Genomic DNA, 19,673 nt, shown 5'->3' with positions numbered 1-19,673 from the left:
ATGCAGAGAAAGTATCTGCTTAGTCAGATTTGTTCTTTCTTCCACCTGATGTAGGGAATGGATAGAGAGCAGTCAGCACTCGTCCTGGAGGAGCTCGAGCACAGAGTTCAAGATCGACTTTGAGTGGGGAGACTTATAAAGTGAAAATAAAAACTTTAATCTTTGCAAATGGCAGATAGATCTTGAAAGAGAGATTGTCCTGGGGAGCGGGGAGAAAAGTCTATTTTCCAGGAAGTCTTTTTGCAATCTGCCAGAATTGCAATGGGAGGAGAATGGAGCAGGTGAGGCGGGGGATGAGTTTGAGTGAGAAGGGATGTTCCGGTGGCCCCCTTTATTTATTCCACGAGTCTCTCAGTGTCCCATTACTCAGGAAGCAGCGTGAGAGATCTTACTCATTGAAACCCTGTAAAAGCCCTGCGTCAGCAACACACAGAGACTCAGAGAGGGGGGGAAGCAGACAGAGAGAGAGGGCAGGGGGAAAAACAGAGGTGAGACAAAACACTCGTCCTGCTCTCAGCCCAATTTTTTCTGAGTGTTCTGCCGGTACCATTAGCGACCATGAATAATGAAAAGGAACAATGAGTGTGTTAGCATTGAGCTACACCCCCCCTCCCCCCATCCACTGCCGGGGCCCCAGTCCCTGTGAGCAAGTGGGTGGGTATTTAGGCAGACAAGGTTGAGAAATTAGAAAAGATGTGCCAGGAATGCCCGGACTGATCTAAAGGAGAGAATGAAAGTTCTTTCTGGAGCTACTCGCCTTATCCATCTTGCTGCCAGCCGGGTTTGTGTCAGGGGAGTCATTGTTTATGGACTTCTTATCTGTTTAAAGTGCAATGCCTTGGGGCAGAAAACTTTGCTTTGGTTGGTTAAGAAAGTTTGAGATTGAGTTTGGTATCGCTACTCTCCAAGCTGAGGAACAGGTAACACCTCAGAGCACAACCTTTGCTAGCAATTACAACTGCATACATATTAATACATGATTATATACTGTATTTGAACTTCAAATGAGTTGTAGAACTCTAGAAAGCATACCCATCATTTTAAAACATCCTTAGAAGACTCCCTTAATATATATTTTAAGAAGTCATGAATTCTTAAGGCTGTACCATGAACTATGGCCTGAAGTGGTGGTTTAAGAGAACTGTCTGGATTTTAGAAGTATTAAATTGTACCTTTATAGAGGACTTTGATCTCGACTGTGGCAACTCCATTCAACTCATTTGATGCTGTTTACGAACCTATTTTCTGTCTTTTTAAATAATCACCCACCAACAACCCTGCCGACCAGTAGTTTAACTCACCTGTTGTGGACTGTGGGTATAAGTGCTGGATTTCACGCAACATTCTGCTCGCCTGTTGCTACCTATATGGCAAAGGGCACCGTCACTACATCCTGTGCTCAGTGCTGCCCATGATGATTGTGATTGGATCAAAGAAATACAAACAAGACTGTGATTTTTTATTTTTCTTTATTTTACCCCATGCCAGAGTGATCATTTGTGGAGCACAGGCGGCAACCTCCAGTTCTGAAAAGTGAAGCCAATGCAGAAGTGTCTTAAAGTTACATTATTTTTAATGTCCATCAGGGGGCGACTGCTTTGTTTACGAAAATATGTCTGATTGTATAGAAAACTTTGAGACAGTGACTCTATTTCTCACTTGATTTATTACTTCAGTAAACATTGTGAACATGAGTTTATGGTCTCAGTTGCTAGTTTCAAATCTTCTTCAATAAATAATGTTCCCAGTTTCTTGATATTGATTTGGACAAAGAGAAGCTGCTCGAGATATATCTTTTTGTATTTATATTTATATGTATGTATCTATATATATATATTTTTTTTTTAGTTTTTTATATATATATATATAGATATATCTCAGACACCCTCTGCTCAGTGAACCAGATCCCTCAGCCGTTAGTGCACACACACCCTGTCAGGACCATCACTATCTCTCAAGTGTTCTCTCCTGTGAGAACACTTGAAACAGCTCAAATCAGACAGCAACAGCTGGCCTCAGACCTCTGCTTTGAAAAAAAACAAGCAAAATGATAGGCTGAGAGCAAAAGAGGGAGGGAGGGCAGCAGTGATAGTACAAAGAGGAAGCAGATAGAGGATGAATGAGGGAAAGACTGGCAGTGATGAATAAGAGGCCAAAACGAGAAAACCGAGTTAGTATGAAGCTGTTAAAACAGACATGAAAGTACAATGTGTTTATCGTGTGCCTCGCTCTGAACGCCAGCAGGAAGAGATGTTGGGATAAAGGAACAGAGGCAACTCATATTTGTCAAACACATGACATCCATGATCCGTAACGTCACTTTGAAGGGATGTCAATTATTCATGACATGTGGCACAGCAACATCACCTGTCACTAGGCTCCTGATGGATCGTTTGACTCCTTGAAGATGTTTCTGCTTACAAGTTGTTTGCATTCACTTCCCCATAACATGACAGAAATAGAATGTGAAATGAAATACATATTTTCCTTACAATTTGATGTGTAGTGTGACAGATCCGGGAATGCCCAGCAAACTAACTAAAACTAAAACAAACTACTATAGATATGCTTAAATGGTTATGATGTGTTACGGGAGTCGGGGTCTTTTATTTTATTTTGAATAGGCTTTCTCTTCATTATTTATTTACGTTTGGAGGCTCATGTGATCGGTAGCGTGAGTGTGTCCGTGAGTGAGTGTGCATCTCTGCCTCTGTTCCCGGCCTGTCTTGCTCATATTTTAGGTGGCCAGTTACAGCTGCATGCTCAAGGACTTCTTGTGGTTGTGGTTACTCACGCGTTCTCAAAACACCTTTTTAAGGGGTCTGTCTTAGACTGCATCGACTACCTGTTGACTGATTTGGACTGCGTGTTTAGCTAACAGCTAATGTAACCACTGGTACCCACACTGCTGAGTACATTGCCGCCACTCAGACGCTGCTCAACGAAAAGACGACTCAGTGAATTTAATTTAATTTAGTTTTTGGCATTAAATGCCTTATACGACTCTGAGCCGATTGCTTGCATACATTGGCGCTTGTTTTTGAGTTTGAATGAAGTGTGTTTTACGGGCTATACAGCCAATTGTTGGTAGTGTTCATACAATCATAAATGCAGCAGTGGTCATTGCAGACACAACTGACCAAGATCTGCACTCCACTGAGTGCACCTTTCTAGTTTTTATGCTTCTGCACTTTGTGATGCACATGATTCAGATATGTGACCAAAAATTGTATAACATCTCATTTACAAAGTGAAACAATAAACATTGCTATTTTTTACTACATTAATTTTGGCAGATGTTTCAGTGAAAAATATCTTATAAGCAACTGTAATCAACCGGCTACAAACCCTCAAATAGATGAACACTGCCATGTTGAACCCTTGAACATAATTTAGCATGTTTAAGGTGTATTTGCCCTTTCTCACCTTTGGCCTGCTGTATAATCTTGGTGCTTTGTGGCCACAGTGATGGTGATAGTTCGGACCCAGGGTTGGAACACTCAATTGCTCATCTCTCATGTCAGCCAGTGCAGGGCTGGGCACGTGTGATTTCATGCTCGGCCAAGCGTGTTTTCTCTCAATCCATCCTCCCTTCTTTCTAACTCCCTCCGCTCCATTATTTTCTCCCTTACTTATTCATCTGGTCACGGGGGAGTGGGCAGGGAAGGGAATGCAGGTGAAAGATTATCAGTGCACTCAGCTCGTCAGTCCAAGCTTGTCTCCTATTTGCAACAACTGATTTGGATTCGATTTCCCCAACAATAACATTCTTGAAACTTAAGAATTACTTTTTTTTTTTGTATATTTAGGCACCTCAAGGCGCTTGGTTAGGGTTGGGGAAGTCATGGTCTTGGTCCATTTCTCTCTCTGTGTCTGCCAGTCCTTAGCTTTGTAGTGTTGGATGTTCAAAGAGAGCCAGGCTAGAGACCTCCTGTTTGATTGCAGAGGTGTCAGTCTGTATTGCTGCAGGTTTTGGTTCCTCATAGAAATGGACAGAAGACATACATAGTCTGCACATGTAGCTGGATGCCGGAGCATGGGCTCATTCGTGAATCAGCTCTTGAAAGAAAGGATCTGAGAGAAACAGATAGCTGTGGTGAGACCTGCTCTGAACTCTCCTCCTGCCTTATTATTATCCGACATGTGGTCTGCGCTGTGGTCGGTTATTATCCCCTACCAGTCGTTTACTTGAGGCCAATTACGCTAAGCTCTACCAAAGCATGACCCATACAGAGAGGGGGTGAGGGCAACAGAGAGGGGAGGGTCACCTGTGGCAAATGATCTGTGTGCCAAGACAAAGGGGCCGTTTATTTAACTGCAAAGGCATTGATTTAAAAAAAAAAAGAAAAAGGGGGAGGCTCCATAAGTGTACTGTGCTTATGGATTCAAATGATGAATGGCCTTGTAAACAACTCTCACTGTCCAGCCTTGTTATGTAGTGCAATTCTCATCTTCATATGTTAATGACGTCCCTTCTTCCAAGCCGAGTCACCCGAGAACGACCCTCATCTCCAAATTCAAGGGAACAGGCCCATTAAAAACACCACTGTTAAGAGCTGCCCATGTTAAAAATCATCCAGGCTGCCATCTCCAATCCACCTGTCTAATTCACAACGATAATGATCGAGCAAATTCATAGGAGATGGCCAGGGGGAGGAAGAAAGTTGGAGAGAGGGGGAGAAAGAGACAACGAGGGTGAGAGAAGTGATTAAGGGTGTAATGGATGGGTCGATGGAGCCGGGGGAAGGGGTGCTCTTGGTTCCGGGGACACGGTGAGGCAGTGAAATATGAAGCCCAAGAAGCTAAGTGACAGAGAAAAATGTCTCTCTTCCTTTTCCCTGTTCCCCTCGCTAATCACTGCAAATCAGCCCCGTGTCGTCAAGAACTCCTCAGGTGCACGTCACACCTCGTGAACACTACTAAACAGGCCCGGCGGACAGGGGCAAAGAAAAAACAAAGTGATTACATCTGGCTAGCCATGTTTAATCAGGCTCCCACTATGCTTTAGATAACTTCTGACCCGGGCTTGATAGGAAATTAAAACGATTTCTTTTGACGGAGAATTCAATGAGTAGTTTCCTGAAGGACATTCACATCCTTAATTACATTCTGGGCAATTCTCCATTACGGGGTCAACACAGACAGCCTTATTCAGTGAATTGTTTTGATTCATCTCGTTATGGGTTCCTCTGATGCCCCGTGACCTCTGTATTCTTCCCCGGGGCCGTGGCTGCGGTCGAGAAGTAGAAAAAGAAAGTTTTCCCATATCTTTTCCTGACCACTTTACCTTGACCTCGATACAAAATGCCATGAGGTTAAGGACAGATGTGAAGGGAAATTTATAAGGACCTAGGAAAAGACTGGTGCCAAGAGTATCAGACTGCACGTACACACCAGCAGACAGATGTTTTTTATTTTATTTTACTTTAGTACACATTAAATAAGTCGGTTACCTTGACAAACTCAGTGCTGTACAATTCAAGTAAGGATTCCTGTCCAAAACAGAATCAGCAGCATCTTTGTTGTAAGCTGTTGTACAGCCTGAAGCTACTGTAAGCTTTTTTTATTGAGTTTCATTTCGTCCAAAAACCCTTATGCACAACCTGATTGGTTGATGCCTTTTTTTGTGGTGCAAAAGCTCAGAAAAATAAACATCCCCCTCAAAAAACATTACATTGCTTTCCTGACGAATGATATTCAAGTTCCATGTAAAAGCACTCATGACAAAAACAGTGAAATCTAGTCAAATTAAAATGTTACTTTAGATGTTACTGCCTCAGGGAATTGTGGGATGGCACTATCTCCATTCCTTTCCTAAAGGGTGGTTTAGTGTATCCTATGCTAAAGGAGATAAAAGAGGAAGCATTGAAGCACCTTTCATTTGCAATCACAGAATTCGACCAGCTCTTATCATGGCTGCTACTCAGATACTCCCTGGTCATTTCACTCAATTAGGAACCTTCCTCGGCAAAACAGACTATCCGACAATAGCCCCAGTGTCGCAATCAAAGCCCTACCATGTGGGCGTGGTTTGAGCTGTGTGGTTATAACATAGATCACAAATTGATACAATCATAGTCAACTTATGAAAGTAAAATCAGGTAATGTACTGTTTCTGACAGCAGCTTTGGTGTTTACAAGGTTTCCTATTCACACTGTGGATAAACACTGCTCTGCACAGACAGCACCCTCACACACTTGGCTCTGGTTAGCATTCAGCCACTGCATTCGCATCCTTTTGGTCCGATGTCTAGACAGTAATGGTATGAATAAATACAATAGATATCACATCCATTTGATCAATCTGCACGCCTTGTGTTGATATGATGAATACCCTGGGAAGAAGTGACTCGCTTGACTGGAAAACAATGCAGGAGCTGACTGTGTGTGTGTGTGTGTGTGTGTGTGTGTGTGTGTGTGTGTGTGTGAGAGAGTGATGTGGGTCCTCACTGTCAGCATAATGCAGAGCAGATGCATACACAAACATTTACACACTTGCAGCTTCGCACACCGCTGCCTTCCGACAGGAATACGTATGAAGACGAGCGAATGTTAACACACTCACAAAGCGCTCACACACACTCGCTCACAATCAGGAACAGAAGTAGGTCAGACCAACAGAGAAAGGGCCATTGATTTCACACAACTGCAAGACTAACTACCTCTACACTCATTGTATCCCATCCTAGTGACTGCATACACATTGATTTGGCTGAGCTTGGAACATGAAAACTTCCCAGCAACAGTTCTCCATTTTGATGATACCTAACCAGTTTCTATGGCTATAAAGTCGACATGAATAAGAGCTATGATATGATGCTCTCCCACACAGAGAGGTAAGGTTCTGGGCTGCATGAGCGAGCTGGGAAAGGAAAGGTCTTCCTCTGCCTGTGGTGCTGAAGATGGAGGAGGACGGGGGTGGTGGCAGGCACAGAGGGGACCGGTAGCTTCAGCTCTCTTGTCCACAGGGCTGTATTGACTTGTGTTACCATATGGATTGTATGTATGTAGGTGTTCAGGACAGCATGGAACTCAGCTTAAGAGGAATTGTGCTGCTTGTGTGAATACCACAATGTATATTTCTATTTTCACACCACAAAAAAACCCTACCAGGGTGTCTTAAAATGTTTTATTACCAGGTCTTGTACTGTATAGTGTTAAACTAATTTACTTAACTAAACTTTTATTATATAGGGATTATTTCAGATCAACAGTGTGTCAGTCTGTCACTTAACGCTCTCCTGACACCCAGCCTCATCTGTGGCTTTAAGCTTCAAGCCTTTTGGGTAATACTGAAGACATCAATTGAATTTAAGGAAAAAGCAAAGTCCCTAACAGCTGGGCACTCTAGCTTAAAGTAAACCCATATATTTGCTATATCACATATGGCAGTCACTGTCCATGTTTCCATTCACATATCTTTATGCGGGTTTTGTATCGCATTAGAAAAGCTGTAGCTAAATTTGATTAATCATCCTGAATTGAGAAAATTGCTTTTCAGCTCTCTTGAGGTATTTATTTTGGCTTCATCCAAAAAATTGTTTATATGCTAAATTAATATTGAAAACGCCTTTTTTAGAATTCTGACCGATGCTTCTCTTTGACCTCGGACAGCACGAAAAATGGCCAATACTGGCTGACATGGCAGAACAATATAAACTTGCCCAATTAAAACAAGTTACTGGAGACATCTATCCATTTGTTCTCTCATGAGTTAGATAGCCAAGCTACCTAGCACGTGTTTGGTTTTTACAGTTCACAACCTTCCCTACTTCTTTTCTGTTTACTGGCAGATCACAGCCATACAGCCAGTACAAATGTATTCGCTCCAAATGGAAACATGTCTTATGTGCATTTCTTTTTTTTTTGCAACATTTTAAAAGTTCCCTTAAAATTTGCTTGACAACGGTCAGTTTTAAAATCAGCCGTTTACTACAGCAGAATACTGCCCCTGCTTTAGAGGAATGCTCAGCCTGTTAGTGCATTTAGTGGCTTAACTCTTAAGTTCCCTTGATTAACGTTTGACCACTGCAAAGCTGAGTTTGATTGATACCATGTGATTATGAGAGCGGACAGGCCCCAGTGAAAGTGTCTGATTAATATCATAGACAAATACTCCACAATAAGTAATTGAAATGTGGCTGGCTGGCCCAAAATAATTGTGTCATTAGGGTGACACAGTGGCTGCCCCGCATTTTGAGGGGGAACATGAAAGGATTTGAGAAAATGTTGTTGCAGAGAATGAAATGAAGAAGACAAACCTTTTTAAATTAGACAAATAAATGAAAATCGTGTTTTCAAAACATGAGTAAGCCATCTTGTCCTTGTTTCCACTATGATTCATCACTAGATTGAATAATACATGATCGCAGTCTGCATTACATTAGAATACATTTGAAGCTCAAATGATTGGGTTTATACATTGTATGAATTGAAAGTAAAGGTAAATCTGGTTAAAAATGTGACTAATAGATATCACTATAAAACTTCCACAGTTGTTATGACTTACATTGTCTATAAGCACTGAGAGATGCAAGGTGAGTAGATGGGGTGAAAAATTGAAAATAGTGTCATACTACTGTATGATGATGACCATTTCCTGTTAAACATGATGGAGTGCATGGCAGCCATGGAATAAAGAAACAGTAGAGTGGAATTATCATTAGAATGTTGGAGGGGTTGTAATAATGGTCACAGAGGCAGTGCAAAAGAACAAAGGTGGCAAGTGAAACTGCGTGTACACAGTGAAATGCGATGGGGGTGAGGAAGGATATTCCAAACAGTTTTAATTTTCTCATGTCTGAAAAGGAACGGATCAAAGTGGCCTGAAGCAAAATCTTGAATCCCATTTAAAACTCAATTAAGATTTTAAAGCAGGGTATTATTTTGATGTTTGATTGTTTTCTATGTGTTTTCATTAGTGGCACACATGTTAGTTTTTATTAAAAACGCTGTTGAAATAGCAGCGAGGCCCAGAATAACCCATGAAAACCCACTCTCCTTTGTTGGTGGCACGCCTGCACTGAAACAATAGGCTGTCAACATCCATTCATGTCTTCTCTGCCATGTGATGTCTGTTCTAGAGAAATAATAAAGCTGCAACCATGTGATCTTGCAGATGCTTGCCCAGCATTTAGGTAATAACTAGATTTTATCAATCCGCACTGAATATGTATTCAACACACATAACTGCTTTGGCCTCAAGTCATCCACAGATCATAGTACCTGATACTGAAATCAAATTAAACCAAATTAAAATGAGCCTGTTATGGGCCCAATGAATGGAGAATGCAATGTCTGCTCCTTGCTGCAAGGTGCAAGTAATTCCTGAAGAAAAGGAAAAAGGCTTTTATGTCCTAAAATCACAGATTAGATCAGAAACTGTCTAATCATAGAGGGCACTTGGGGACACATGAGAGAATGACCACTGAAAAATGTTCCGCAAACACCTAACCGCTCCTGGATAATCTTCTAGAGTCAGACAGTATGAGTGGAAATGGAACTGCAGAGTGTTTTCCTTCATATTGAAAGACACAGGGGAGAAATCACAAAGGATTGCGCGGCTTTAGCGGCCGCTTAACCCACACAAAGAAAGACAGAAAGAAACCACCTTATTCTCAAAACAGGCGCAAAGGGTGAAAAGCAACCTTAACCGCGCTGCCAAGTAGATAGTGTCTCAGTGCGCATTTGCTATTTGAATGTATTTAAATTAGGTAATATGCAGACATTTGATGCAGTACAAGTCACAAAGATTGGTCTTAATAGCAACACAGTTGAAGTGCATTTATTGTGGTTTTATTGCCCAGACTTCAGTGATCATGGAACATTAAATCCCAAATATGTGTCCGTCTGTCATGTTTAAATTCCTTGCAGTCTGAACATGATTTTGTTTCTTTTTATCTCTGCCATTGATCCACCTACTGTGTTATTGACACATTGGCAATATTTATAAGGAATACAAAACATGTATTGTATCATCACTCCTTTAACTATTAGTGTACAGTAAAAGCATTGATTAGTTGTTTAGTGTATGATTACTTTAAACATGCTATATAAATATATATAAAAATAAAAAAAGTAACAGTTTTTTGCCACTAAAAATCTATATATAGGCTAATGGAATCAAGTGACGCACACTTCATGGTGCTGTAAGCTGCTGTGATTCATTCTATGTGAATTCCGGACAGACTTTTATATGAAGATAATGTAGTATAAATGGAGAAAACAAGTGTCCCATGTCACCAGTGCCTGCCCTTTCCCACTTTCTCCTCATCACAAGCAGCCGTCACTGCAGGCAAGTGTTAAAACGTCAGAAGATTAGTCATGATGAGAGCCTTGTGTTTGTGTGTGTGTGTGTGTGTGTGTGTGTGTGTGTGTGTGTGTGTGTGTGTGTGTGTGTGTGTGTGTGTGTGTGTGTGTGTGTGTGTGTGTGTGTGTGTGTGTGTGTGTGTGTGTGTGTGTGTGTGTGTGTGTGTGTGTGTGTGAGGACAAGTGTATGCGTCAAGTGCCCTGGCTCATTCCAACACGTCTTAATCGGTGCCAGGAGCTGGAGCGAAGCCCCTCGGCTCTGGTGGGCTGGTGGCCGGTTTGTCTGGGACGGAGCAAACACACGCTAACATACAAACACAGACACTGACACGACTGTCAATGCCATCTGGCTTTTGCAGCCCCCCCCATCCCCCCTGTGGAGGGGGCCGGGCCCCTAGAGAGACGTGCAAAAGGAGTGGGTGGTAGGAGAAGGACAAGGAAAGAAGGAAGGGACCAAAGGAGAGTCTGAGTGTGTGAAATTGAAGAGTGATCTCCACCTGCCCGCTACTTATTGCTAATTGGCCATTAGGCGGTTGAGGCTGTGCCAACACGATGCCAGCGTACAATCCGACTCTTTCAGTCTCTCTCTCTCTCTCTGTTTACTTATTTGTATCATGCAGTCTTCATCACTGGTTTTGAGTCCACAATCTGTAGACTACTTGTAAAATGAGCTTAAAGGACAGATCCTAGAGGACGTGAAGCTACAGTGAATCTAAATGCCCTCACCGCAGGCATAAGAAATGCTGGAGTGGTACATGGCTGTTGCTTTGACTTAGCACCTGGTGTCCTTGCACAAGGTTAAGTGAAGTTCCCCATGTAAAAACGGCGTGGTGTGCTTTGCATGCTAACAAGGTGAGTGCATAATATACAGGCAGACCTATCTACAGGCAGGTGCTGAGTCTTCCTTCCAGAAAATATATTTCCATTTGAACTGGAATTGGAAAGGTGGTAAACCCAACCTCCAGTCCTCAAAGCCTTTGCTGGTTTGGTACTCTCAAAGGTTCGCTGATCCTCTCGGTGCATTTTTGTGTAAACCACTTGTGTTTGTGTTTACTACTTTCCCATTTTCCTCAGTTATATGTTTAGTAATTAGGTTAATATCTTGAATTAGGGCTGAGCAATATGGAAAAGCAATACTTATGTCCTGATATTGTTATAGTGCCTGATATATCCTGAATCATATGTGATGCTTTACAGATTTTAAAAAGAAAAACCAAGAGGAAAAGCCAGTCTTTACTGAGCTTAATTAAGTTTAATTAGCTATTCAGCATAATGGTTATTGTCTGTAATACCAATGTAATGCATTCATTATTTGGAATCAGGGCAAGCGACATTTGAGTTTTCAAATTGCCACAAACCTCCTTTTGATTTGGCTGATCAAAATTTGTAATATAAAAGCCATTGATTCCCTAATATATTATATTACTAATATATATAATATATTTTTTGTGATGGACAGGGAAATTAAGGTTAAGTTAAGGTGTAAAGCAATGAGTACGGACACTTAGCAGACTATTGGTGGCAAGTGGGATGTGTTAATTAATAGCCCTTCATAGAAGAGCTAGTGGAGAAGCAGTTAGTTTAAGGTTTGCATTGGTTAATAGAAGCAAGGCGAAAGACAAGAGGATAATTGTCAACGAATTAAACTTGTGTGGCTTTAACAACCCAGCCTTTATTTTAACTGAAGGAGAGATACAGAAGAGACAATTTGCCCCCCGGGAAGTTAAAGCATCAATGAAAAAGAGGAGAAGACAGGCGAGGGAGAATATGATTATGTGGCCGGGCATTGGAAATTGAATTATTTAAATGTACGCACTGGAAGGGTGTGAAAATAAAACGACCAGATCGAACGAGTGAAGCATAATGATGGAGACGGAAAGCGAAAGAAATGCTAAGCTTGTGTGTACGGTGAGGTTTTTTCACGCATTATTTTAACCATGCATGTGCCAAAGCTCTATGCCACATAGACATTCAGTAAGAGCTATTTAAAAGTCAAGGTTTGCCTGCACTCTGAAGTCAAAAGGTCCTTGGACCATGAGCTGGAAAAGCAGACTCGGTGGACTATAGCAGCATATATTGTATAAGTATATGGCACAGCCTATGTTGCCCAAGTTGTCTTCACGGATTAATTTGTATGGCCTATAGTTGGAACCCCCCTCACAAGCCAATCCCATGGAGCCTGATTCATTTCCTCCCGTGATTAAATATCAACTCCGCCGTTTTGTGTGTGATTAATCCCATGTGCTTTTTTTTTTTTTTTTTTAACACATACCCATTCACTCTGTAGTTCCAATCATCCTAGATTAGCGATCCTCCATTACATGTTCCTCGCTCATTTCCAAACGCATTCATCCTCTCGTGTCACATGCTGGCCTATCTCTTGGCCAACAAAAGGACATCTCTGCCCATTTCCTATTATTAGTGTGGAAGCCTAATGACTTTATCAGACCCTGTCGCACAGTGATTCCTGTAAACCTTTGCACTGCATAAGCTGGACCAGACACAGGCCAGAGCTGAATGAGGAATTTAAGGGCCTTTAATTAAATGTGTCATCTTGGCATTTGATAAGCCCAGCAGGACATTATGGTTGCCAGCTATATAGCCTGATTGTCGGAGAGGGGACTGAAAGTCAACAGTCTTAGGGTTGAAAGGTCAGAGATACATGCATTGACCTACCTGAGCTGTTGGATCCCTTGCTGTGTACGAACTAGACTTCATCCAATGTCCTGATGGTGGTAGGTAGTGGAGAGGTCTTTCAGCTGTAGTTTCTGCAGTTGTCATCATTTTAGCATTTTAGACATTTCAGAGAAACTGCTGAAAAACGTCAAACATCTAGAGAGTAAAGACGGATGTCTTCACCTAACCAATCTTCAAATATGGATTGCACCTAGAAAGTGCTTACACAGCCCTCTTACTCTGTCTAAATTATTGAGCACATACATGCGGTGTGTTTACTTGGCCTGTGTCCGTATGAATAAGTAATAGTGTGTCACGCACGTAAAGCATGTAAAGAAATATGAAATATTCTCTGTTTGCAGAGAAGAGGGGGGTTTATTTTATGGAGACAGTTGGTTGGGAGAATGTGGCTCTGTATGGTATGGAATGTAATTTAATTCTAACAAGAACTTGATTTCCTCACACAAGAACAACCCTTATTGGTTGATATCCACTGCAACCAAGCCAGGCAGCAACTTCCGGGTCTGAAAAGTGAAGCCAATACTAAAGTGCATTTAACTTGCATTGTTTCTACCCCCCATCACGGGACAACTCACGGGACAAAAAAAAAGTCTTATTGTATAGAAGTCTATGAGAAAAATGACCCTACTTCTTACTAGATTTATTACCTCAGTAAACATTGTAAACATGAGCTTAAGGTCTTTATTGCTGGTTTCCAGTCTTTGTCATGCAGCATGATGTTCATTTAGCAAGTTATGGTCCATTCAGAGTCAAATGGACCATAAAGCAGGGAATGCTTCAGGGCATGCCTACATAGTAATTTACTGGGAGCTACCACTGGTATTGTCTGGTCTGGCAGCTGTATGCGTCTCTTGTCTTACAATGTTAAGCCTTTTACAGCCGCTTTCAGTTTATTTAACTTAATTGTAACATTTTGGTCGCCTAAAAATGTCCAGTGTCCTGTTGTACTTAGCCCCAACCGCTAGTGTCACTTCTTTTTCCAAAAAAACAAGCTGGCGACGGCCAAAATGGCAAACTCGAGGCTTTGAAACAGCAGCCCAGAAACCAATGTGTCATGGTGACAATGTTCACTTGTTATTTACAGTCTAGAATAACACACACTTATCATTTCCTTTCATAAGTAAAGTATTAGTCAATGTTCAGCATGGCTATTGTCTGTTCTGCTGCAGACTTGCTCTGTGTCATGTCAGCCATAGGCTCCCATTATTTTATCAAGGACTCACAGTCTTTAAACTGTCATACACAGCATTTGGTTCTCCACAATCCCGGGGTGAAAGCCAATGCATGTGCTGTACAGCACCATGCATTACATTAGTCTTAGTGGGAGTTCGTATGTTGGCTGGTTTGAGATATGCGGAGGTGTCTAATGCTTGCGGGCTCAATTATTCAGTGATTGACCCATTTATTGGATGGCTGCTGTCGTGTAATTCCCCTCCACTCGACAACCCCAACAGACCAGACTCAATGTCAACCTGCTCAATTTCCTCTTCACCGCTGAAGTACCCGCGAAGATTTTCTTCCTCACCTTTACTCTAAAGGTACAATGCTTTCCAACAACATTAAAATGTGTCTTTCCCTTTGTGTTTCAGTGAACTCAGTCAGGGACCTAATACAGTGGAGTTAACCTTGCCACCCTGTGAATATGTTATATAAAGGCCACATAGATTCTTTTTTTCTTCCATCTTACCTTGCAGATAGATGCTGCTATTGCATCACTTATGTCAGGAACTGAAGAGTGTTTCTTTATTGAAAGAAAAGCAAAGAACAGCACTGAAGGCTTTTCTCCATGGAAGAGATATGCCCATTCTTTTCCCGACTCACTGATTTCCAATGACTGCTGCTTGGCTGGTTCTCTGTAACAAACCATCTGTCATGTCCGGTAGCAGTGCCTCCCCAATGAAAAGCAATCATAGTATCAGTATCAATTACATCCCATGACTGGTGCTTGTGCAGTAAACAGCCAACTGAGGGTCAGTGAGTATTATCATTCATGTGTCATAGCATAAGTACAGTGTGTGTTTGTAGTTCAAGTAGCTTATATTTAGATATAAATATATGTGTGGGTCTTTTCACATGGTTGCTCCATTTCCTCCTTGTGGCTAGAATTTATTACCCACTGATACAGCCACTGTGTGTCATTAAGTCTGCGGGAGGAGAAGACAACGGCTTCATGACTAATTATAATGTTGACGACGTAACCTCATGCCCCGGCTCTTTGCATGTGTTCCTGTTGTGCATGAGGATGAGGGAGAGAGAGCGGCATGTAAGAATAACTGAGGGGGTAGAAAGGAATACATTTCAAGACACTCGTTTAAAAGATGAACATATTTACCCGATGATTCAGTTGGTTAGTGCTTGATTATTCTTTCGATGCCTCTTCTCCAATTAAAATCTCAATAGTTCCCTCTCCATTAAAATGTGCAGCGCAGCACTTTTTCCCCCTCCTGATTGGCAGCAGCAGTCGATTCCATGATGGGAAGTCATGTTCACATATTCAAAGCAGGCATGCCATCTGCTTATTGATAACCTGAGCATGTTAACCCTTTAACCTTGCGCTTCCTGCAAGTCAACAGATAAGCTCTGGAACTTGACGTCTCTATCAGCCCCATCTCTAACGAGCCCTCATGTAGCTACTCGACGTCAGGCCTGGTCTGAGGTGGTTGATGTCCTCCATTGAGCTGAATCTCTCGCAGCTCTCAAAGGACGTAGAGAATAGAGTGATGAGATAGAGATTCAGAAATGTTCCTGGACAATGTTCTGTGTGTCTCCACTATCATTGTAATGGAAAATCACCCTTTGTTATGATCCTCTTGATCTCAAGCAGGCTTTCAAGATCCAAGCTATAGTCTATGTTGGGTAAAAAGGAATCACAATCATTTCCTACCACTGGAGGGCTTCCCATTTGTCGTTATTTTTGACATTATATTGGCTCATGGGTGAAAAAGGACTGAGTGAGGACTTATTTGTTAACTGCAGAGACTTGAAAAACTAAAGATTAACGTTGTCTCCGTTCAATCCCGCCCTCGTGTCCACACCCACTCCCGGGCACACGTTGGTAGTGCCACCAGTCAATGGATCTGAGATTTATTCGAACAAATCTGCATTGAAATCAGTAGGACAGCTATGTAGCATTAGCTGTTAGGAGCCAGTGGGCAACACAGTATTGCTCGGCTAAATTACAGAGCTAACAGCTAACATTAATAGAGGTTGCACTGATTTACATCATGATGCTTTCAAGTTCTTTTCAGTAAAACAATTTGTTTTCGGCAAAAACTTGAATAAATAATTTTTTGGGGAATATGAAAGAGAGTGAATTATGACCTGTTTAACCTCCTATCACTAGCTCTAACCAGCTTATAATAAATAATTTAATCCACTAAAGCCAAGATTTCTTTGTAATCAATCATTTCAATGGTCTTTTTTAATAGATAAGTATAACAAAATAAAGGCTTACACTGACTTCGGGAGGGTGATATTTATTTATTTGAAGCAAAAGTATTTCTTATACAATTACTTGATGGAATAATCGGCAGAATACTCTATTACTTATATAATCGATACCTGCAGCCCTAGGGATAAATAGAAGCTGCAGGTTTGCCATACAGTATAGATCCATAAATTATGATTTTGTTGGCCCCTGTATTCCCAGTTCTTGACCCATAATAGAACATGTGGAAAATCCAATTGTGGGTTTGTTGCAAGTGTGATGGCTTGGCTTTGTAGGAGCCCCCGATACGCGTGACTGAGTTCAAGGTTTCAAACAGCATCAGCGTTTTGGCACGCTGTGCACCATGGATTACTTTGGGTTTTTTATATAAAACAGAACATGTGAAAACACATTCTCAAGGAAAGATGGATACAAACATAACACAAACACACCAGCAATATCATCTTTTTTTTTTTTTTTTCACAAGGACAAACAGTGGAGGATAGGAACATCAGGAAAAGCAAAGAAAAACTAAAAAAATTAAAACATGTTGAATGAACCTGTAATCACTCTTAACAGACACAGTGATTTCAAAGGTGGGTGCAAAAGACACAGCAGTCCAAACACCTTTCAGGTTGTATTTTGAGTTTTCTTAAACACATTCCGCTGCCGTGTTGCCCTGTTGCGGACAGCGGTGGCTTCTGTGTGCAGAGCGTGTAACGAAGGCTGACGCGTTGAGGAGGCAGCAGTCACCCTGTCCATTAACTCTGAAATCCCGATTCCGGTCAGCTACACTGCTAACAGAGTCTCTGCTGCACACACAACACACACACAATCATCCGCAACACACACAATATGTCCTGATGTAGAAATCCACCCAAAACATACTCTAAAAGGATATTTTCTGCTTCTGTTTTTTGAAAAGTTAAACTTTGCTAGTGATAAGTGAAACTGTATACAGAGAAGTGGAAGGAAATATTTTCCCTCTGAGGGAAAATCAGTGGAAAGTGTTTATTGCAAGGGTTTCTCACTTAGATAAGAGATGACACAAGAAGGAGCAAACATCAGAAAGGGGGATTATGACCAAACTGCCACCCAGAGGGAGGGAAAGATAAAGACTAGAGCTTTTTTTTTTAAAAGTCTAAGCTGGGAGCTGCTGTTGGTGGGGAGTATTAAAATGACAGGTATGAATATCAACAGAACATTGGGTCATCCCAGTGAAAGGACACTGAGTGCCGAGAAGCTGTGCTGTCCGATATCAGTGCAGACAGGAATCTACAAATTCCCTGGTTTACTCTCTGCTTAGTGCCTGTTCTGTCGCCTGGATAAATATACTGTTTCATTGACAAGTTTGTTTGCTATATAGAGTCTCTTTACTGAAGTTCTATATTCGGCAGTATTATATGTAAACATGTTATTTCAAAGTTATCCGTCAAAGTTAGTCAGGGCCAACATAGTGCAAAGTTAGCCAGATAACTTTGAATATGCTGCAATATATCCACATAGTACCACCAACAGGCAGTGTAACATTACTTCACCCTACAACTGTGCAAAAAGATCCCAGTTAGGAATTATTCTGATTTAAGATTTAAATCATGTCCAAGTTCAACAGTTTGGTTTCAGCAGCACTTTCATATTTATATATTCATATCAAAAATCTGAAATTCTGTATATTTGAATGATGTGAATGATGGTGAACATTAAAGACTGCAAAGACATAAGTTTAAAGTAATATGATAATAAAAAAGTTTTTCAATTTTGTTTTAACACGTAACTTCAAAGCATTTATATAGAACATATATTATATAGAATATATATATATATATATATATATCCTAGTTTAGTAAGGTTTCCGCTTCCTGACCAAGGTATTGAGTTTTAGTTTGGCCCCGACTTTTTTACCAGTCGCAGCAACGCTGGTATTGTTTTCATCTTGTGAGTCTGTGTGTGTGTTATCGTGGTGACATTTGTGGTCCTGGAGACGTTACATGTATCAGGAACTATCTCTGAACTGATCTGCTATTGGTCCGATAACTGATAAGCATCTGGGGGCAAGAAGCTACATTTCTGGGCTTCGTCTATCCTCGTGCGTCATGTATCGCAAGTAAATACTAGCTGCCCAGTGGGAAAACAGAAATAAACCGCACGTAGCCAATGTGTTTCATTAGCATGGTGAACTATTTGTTCAGTGGTAGATGAAATTTAAAAAGTGCAGCCTGAGATCCAAGGACTCATTTTTAACCTGTTTAGACTAATGTTAAACATGATCTCCCTTTTCCATGAAATGTTCTGCACGCTATGAAAACACTGTTGTGCACAGTTTGCCGTTTTTACACACACATTGCATGAGTGCCTCTGCAAACATTCAGCAGATACAGCCCAGTGTCTGTGTTGTACTTGTACGCCAGCGTCTCTGACCGTGTTTGCGAGCCATGTCGGGTGCTATCAGCCGTAGACGACGCTGTAGCTCCAGCCATGTATCTCTCATGTGCAGGATAAGGCCAAGAGAATTCTCTCCCCAATCTGTTCCCTGCAGATCTCCCATTGTTGTTGTGTGTTAATCTCGGAGATAACAGCGAGGACTCAACGCGCCCTATCTGGAGTCTAAATCGATAGGCACTTCCATTTATTGAACATAGACCCCAACAGAGCATCAGAAAACGGCTTATGTCTTAAATAAGCTTTAATACAGAGCACCGTCTGTCTTTCTGTTGATCTCTTTTTTTTATTTATTTTTTCACACGTGCACACACTGACATTAACTGCTGTCTGTCTTCACATAGGCTTTGGATAAATTAGCTGTGATTCAGCAGGCGTTTTAAACGCCAGGGCGTCTCATGCCCTCGAGCTCCGCAATCTGGCTCCCCAGAAAGATGATGACTCTTTCTCTTTCTCTTTCTCCGGCACCCTGCCTCTCTCCCCTCTCCTCAACCAACTTCCTCTCCTGTACCATGCTCTGTCGCCGCTCTCTCCCCAGTGCTATTGTTGGGCCCTCATTGCGTATCGAAATTGTATTTAAAATCCTTAAATCCTTGTCAAAATTTCTCCCTGTGTGCAGGAGATTACTGTGAGCCAGTATTATTCTGGAATAGCTTTAGCAGACACTCTCCCTCCCCACCAACCTTTAAGCATGTACCCTGATTATTACGTTCACAATGGCACGTAGACAGGAATCGTTTTCAGGCCCGGGTAAACCTGTACATCACCTTCCGGAGTTTTTGCAAGGCAAAGAGTAATCACT

The 19,673-nt window shown here is 41.5% G+C and overlaps 1 protein-coding gene across 1 annotated transcript in view; it reads left to right on the top strand.

Moving 5' to 3' along the window:
- nrxn2b (neurexin 2b) overlaps window positions 1-19,673 on the top strand; it is a 570,846-nt gene that overhangs the window by 339,854 nt on the left and 211,319 nt on the right.

This window comes from Anoplopoma fimbria, chromosome 7 (genome assembly GCF_027596085.1).
Source record: "Anoplopoma fimbria isolate UVic2021 breed Golden Eagle Sablefish chromosome 7, Afim_UVic_2022, whole genome shotgun sequence".
Classification (NCBI taxonomy): Eukaryota; Metazoa; Chordata; class Actinopteri; order Perciformes; family Anoplopomatidae; genus Anoplopoma; species Anoplopoma fimbria.
The sequence above is the reverse complement of the archived record's forward strand: the minus strand, read 5'-3'. Positions and strand labels throughout refer to the sequence as shown.